The sequence below is a fragment of the Rattus rattus genome, chromosome 3, assembly GCF_011064425.1.
Source record: "Rattus rattus isolate New Zealand chromosome 3, Rrattus_CSIRO_v1, whole genome shotgun sequence".
NCBI lineage: Eukaryota > Metazoa > Chordata > Mammalia > Rodentia > Muridae > Rattus > Rattus rattus.
In genome coordinates this window covers 107,712,854-107,718,636 of record NC_046156.1, presented here as the reverse complement: position 1 = coordinate 107,718,636, position 5,783 = coordinate 107,712,854, and positions in this window count along the sequence as shown.

Genomic DNA, 5,783 nt, shown 5'->3' with positions numbered 1-5,783 from the left:
AAAAAATTCATACAAGGGTTTATGGGTCTGTTTATGAAGACATTTAAGATACTTTATTATTAAAGACAGTTTTAAAAATTGAATTGAATGTATATACATATTGTATTTAAATGAAATAGCAATTAATTCTAATGACATTTTTCTGCTTTCTTTGTGTTTGTACTACTCTTCCACCAACTTCATTTCCTTGATCTATCCTTTTGCCTCTTACAACATCCAGTGCCTTCTGAGGGGTATTGTTATATTTGTTTCTTTATATCAGAGATTGAAGACTCTTAAATATGAGTTCAGGGTGCTGCCTACTGAACTAAAGAGGCACAGTGAAAACTGAAATTAACGCTCTGCATGAATTAAGCCTGTCTGCATCACAGATGGGAAAAGTAGCTGCTGTCAGCCTCTTTTACAAAAGTAGAACTTACTGCAGTTCTACAATTTGTTATGAAGCACACAGACAGACTAGAAAGTGGAATGGTATATAAACGTTACATACCAAATCTGATCAATCCATGAACAAATCATCCTGCATGAGAATTGCCTATGCGTCTGTAAATCTTTCTGGCTTCGTTGACTGAAAGAGGCCAAGATTGATTTTGGTTTCTATTTAATTCCAAGCTCTGATTTTGTATATTATAAAACAGTGCTCTGGAGGCATATTTAGCTTCATAAATGAAAGCAGGAAGCATTTATTCAAATTACTTGAATATATTATACATATATCCTTGTATATATGCATATGTATCCATGGTGGGGAGGAAATAAGGACCTTTGATGGACTATTTAATTCAAAAAGAAAAATAATTTGTAAATAATATCCGAAAGTTGCTTGTGTCAGATATTTTAAACCAATGAATATTGTTAAATGCTGTGAGGAAACAGGACAAACCATAGAGGGAAAACTTGAACTGAGTGATGACCTTTGGCAATCACTGGAGAAGCACTCAGGAGTGTAAGCACTATAAGAAGTAGGATTCTCACAGCCAACCATTGGACTGAGAACGGGGTCCACAATGGAGGATTTAGAGAAAGGACTGAAGGAGCAGAAGGGATTTTTCAACCCTATAGGAAGAACAACAATATCAACTGACCAGACATCCCAGAGCTCCCAGGGACTAAACCACCAACCAAAGAGTCCACATGGAGGGACCCATGGCTCCAACCACATATGTAGCAGAGCATGGCATTGTTGGGCATCAATGGGAAAAGAGGCCCTTGTTCCTGTGAAGGCTCGATGTCCCAGAGTAGGGGAATGCCAGGGCTGGGAGAAAGGAGGGAGTGGGCAGGTGTGAGTGTGAACACAGTCACAGAAGCAAGAGGAAGGGGTTGGTATAGGGGTTTCTGGAGGAGAAACAGGAAAAGGGGACAATATTTGGAATGTAAATAGAGAAAATGTCTGATAAAAAGTAAGAAAAAAAAGAAATAGGAAGTTTCTGTGTAGTGAGAAAAGGAGTGGACACATCCATAAAAGAATTTCTCACTGACAAATAAATAGATACATTTATGAAATTAATATAAACATTGCTCACTATTCTCATGTCTTTACTAGGACACACACACACACACACACACACACACACACGCACACACACACACACACACACTGATTTCTCTGAGAAAGTTCTCAGTATGTAACTCAGGCTGGCTGCCTTGTAAGTCTTGATTTTCCATTCCCAGGCCATGAGTTCAAATCATTTCTAATTAAGTATTATAACAACTATTTAGTTGGTTACCTATGCCATCAATAAATAAGGAGCTGCCAGGCAATGAATGGCAGCTCACACAACTGTTTTGCTTCCTCCTTTAAGCAAATGCCCTGCTTAAGCAAATAAGGGTCTTGTGTAAGTTGAGTTTGCTTCCAGCACGCTCTGTGAAAGTAAAATTTTCCCAGAGTTTGAACATTCTCAAGACCCTCATGATACTTTCAGCTTAGGACAATCTTCTTATGGAAACTTTCAGGGAACTTTGTATACACTATTGGACTTGGGCCCAATATCAGGCTGGATCCATGTACGTTTTGGAATTGCTGGATGTAGTAAGTGGCTCTGAGTGATTTCTTATTACATTTTTAAAAGACTTTCTCAGACACTAGAATGTGTCTTCCTTGTATTTATTCCTTCTCTTTAAAATGGGAAGACTGCAGTTTAATATAGCAATAGTTCACACACATAAACAACTTCAGCCCTCACTAGGAAAGGAAACCCTTAGTTCTTGAATAATTTAAACCACTAAACACAATAATAATCAAGTAAACTATTTTGGATAAAAGGAAGAGGAATTGGAAAAAGAAGGAGAATAAGTTGTTATTGTTCCTATGTCTGGCAACTGATCCTAAACTTCTCCTTAGACTTTAAGTTTTTCCCATAACAGAGTTAGGGAAAAAGTGAAAAGGTGTTTAACAGTTATAATTGATCAACAGAGTGTTCCCAAAACCTCCGAAGTAGAATACTTTTATGTCTAAGCAGTAATGGGGACCTCAGTGTGTTTGATATCCGTGTTGGAACATGCTAATGTGATCAAATCCTGTAGGTTGTAATTGTTACAGTTGATGTCAGATATGGAAAACAAAATTAATAAGTATAATTTTATATGATGAGAGATGTTTGATCACACAATATATCAAAATTCTTAAAATGAAAAATGACTTACCTGTTATCTTCACTAAGTGAATTCATTAAGTGAATGAATGAACTAATAAATGACACATTCAACATTTTTCAACTAGAATGATATCTTATGATTTCTACTATTTTTAACAGTGAAAAATCACCAATTATTTGAAAATTATAATTGTCACCTATAATAATGTGCTCAGACTTCTTACCCTTCTCCGGTATATTCCCCAGGATGGCCTTATTTATTTTCATAATGCATCTCTTTTTTAGATGATGCCTTCCCGCTATCAAGAAAATAATGCTGTTTACAATTAAATCTTAATTTAGTTTTTAATTAACATCTTTTAATAATTTTTGTCTCTTCATTGAAATTTAATCATATGTTCGTCATTCTATTTAATTGTTTGGACTGTGGTTTACTTTTACAGAATTTTTGTTTAATTCACAAATACTGACTTAATACAACATGCAGAAAACAGACATTACAAGATTACCAATTATAGCAGATGAGAGGAAAAAGTGATGAATGCAGAGATAGGTACAAAAAGGGAGAGATACATGGAGGCAGAGCATGTTCTGAGCATATTATCTAGATTAAAAAAATTTAATAGCATTTGAAGAAAAATTCCTCACGAAAGGTAGAATTTATAAATGCAAAGTAAAAGGCATTTAAGTAGTGGAAAAAATGTAGTATTAATAGTCCAGAGAAGCCATGAAGAAGGAAGATTTCCCAAAATATCTTTGATAAATAATATAGTTGATTTTGTAAAAGATGAATTTTCAAGAGTACATTAGACTAAGAGGATAAAGCACTTTGTGTTTTAGCTAAAAATAAAATGCAATAGGGGTGTGAGAAACTCCAAGTAATGTTAAGGTTCTGCCCTTTCACTCACAGTCCTTGGCCAAGGCAGGTGGTTTGATATGGAAAGTGATCATCAATGGGTCAGCACTGACTGAGCACATGGAAACAAGAAATGTGGAGGAGGGAAAATCAACAAAGGTTTAGCTCGACAATACATTTTTTTTTTGTTGTTCTTTTTTTCGGAGCTGGGGACCGAACCCAGGGCCTTGCGCTTCCTAGGCAAGCGCTCTACCACTGAGCTAAATCCCCAACCCCTCGACAATACATTTTTATGCTATGAGAAGAAAACAGTCCAGGAAATGTAGCATCTTCCCTGAGAATCACTAGTGATAGATACTTTTGCTGTCTTTGGACTGAATGAAGGGACACTTTTGAATAGGTTCAAATCAGAGACTAGCTTTTAGATAATTAAGTTATTAATGTGTATGACAGCCATGAGTTCTTTTCTGAACTTAGAACTCTTAATATGTTTTCTAATATGCATGTTACACTTCTTTTTTTATTTATTCTTTAATTATTTTTTTACATTTCATACTTTATTCCCCCTCCAGTTTGCTCCACCCCTCAAGTCTTCCACATCCCACACCTCCTCCTTGTCTCCAAGAGGATGTTCCCACCCACCCCTACCCCACCAACACCTCCCCACTCCCTGGGGCCCCAAGTTTCTCAAGGGTTAGGTGTATCATCTCTCACAAGAGTCCAGACCTGGCAGTCCTCTGCTGGATATGTTTTGGGGGCCTCTTATCAGGTGGTGTATGCTACTTGGTTTGCTAACCCTGTCTAAGAGATCATGTAGGTCCAGGTTATTTGAGACTGCTGGTCTTTCTATAGGACACCCTCCTCCTCAGCTTCTTCCAGATTTTCCTTAATTCAACCACAGGGGTCCCCATCTTCTGCCCATTGGTTGGGTATAAATATCTGCATCTGACTCTTTCAGCTGCTCTTTGGGCCTTTCTGAGGGCAGTCATGAGAGGCCCCTGTTTGTAAACACACCATAATATTAGTATTAGACTGAACCTTCAGTGAACGTGATTGTTGGGGGAAGGGCGGTAATGGGGGGAGGATGGGGAGGGGAACACCCATAGAGAAGAGGAGGGGGAGGGGTTAGGGGGATGTTGGTCTGGAAACCGGAAAGGGAATAACCATCGAAATGTAAATAAGAAATACTCAAGTTAATAAAGATGAAAAAATATTAGTATTAGTGACAGGCATTGGGGGCTGCCCCTAAGCTGGATCCTAATTTAGGCCTGTCACTAGGCCTCCTTTTCCTCAGGCTCTTCTCCATTGTTTTTTCTGCAGTTTGTTTAGACAGGAACAATTCTGGTTCAGAGTTTCGACTGTAGGATGGCAACCCCATCCCTCCACTTGATTCCCTGTCTTTCTACTGGAATTACCTCTACAAATTCCTTCTCCCTACTGTGGGGCATTTCCTCTGAGGTCCCTCCTTCTAAGTCCTGAGCAACTCTCACCTCATAGGTCTCTAGTACATTCTAGAGGGTCCCCCCACCTCCTACCTCAGGAGTTAACCTGTTTCCATGGAAAGAGAAAGCATGTTATATTTCTTTTTTTTGGAGCTGGGGACCGAACCCAGGGCCTTGTGCTTGCTAGGCAAGCGCTCTACCACTGAGCTAAATCCCCAACCCGCATGTTATATTTCTATATGTGTGGATGAATTGCTTTTTGTTTGTGTACAATTAAAGTTTGCAAGATATTATGTCATCATCCAATTGACATTTACACACATGGTAATTATATTACTATATATATGATATTATAAAGTAATATAAGGAATTATAGCATAAGATAATTAACAATATAAATATTATAATATAAGGTAATTGTAAACTACTTTATATCTATTTCTGTCACCAAATAATTGTGATTGTGTTCATTCAGATTACAGTATCTTGTATCCTAGAAGGTACTAAGTTCAGAGTCAGGCTGACTCCATAACAAGCTTCAAGATGGCAGTTTGGGAGACTAGAGCTATGTTTCTGTTTCCCTCAAATGAGACCGTGGATCCAGGAACCTGTGGTCAGCCAACACAGCCGCATGCAGCCAATTCAAGAACACCATGTCATTTGTCCTGAAGTAAGAACAAGTATATAGAATGAATAAGACCCCAGGGAGGTCTCCAGAAGTTTATCAACTGTAGAATTAGTCAGACCCCTAGAGACAGAGCTAACCAATCAAGGTAAGAGAGCTCATACCCCTCCGTAGAATTCCCCTGTAGATAAAAGCTGAGCCCGACAGCCCACTAAGTGTCTCCATTCCAGAATGAGGAGACCCTGCATGAAGAGGATTCAGCTGAA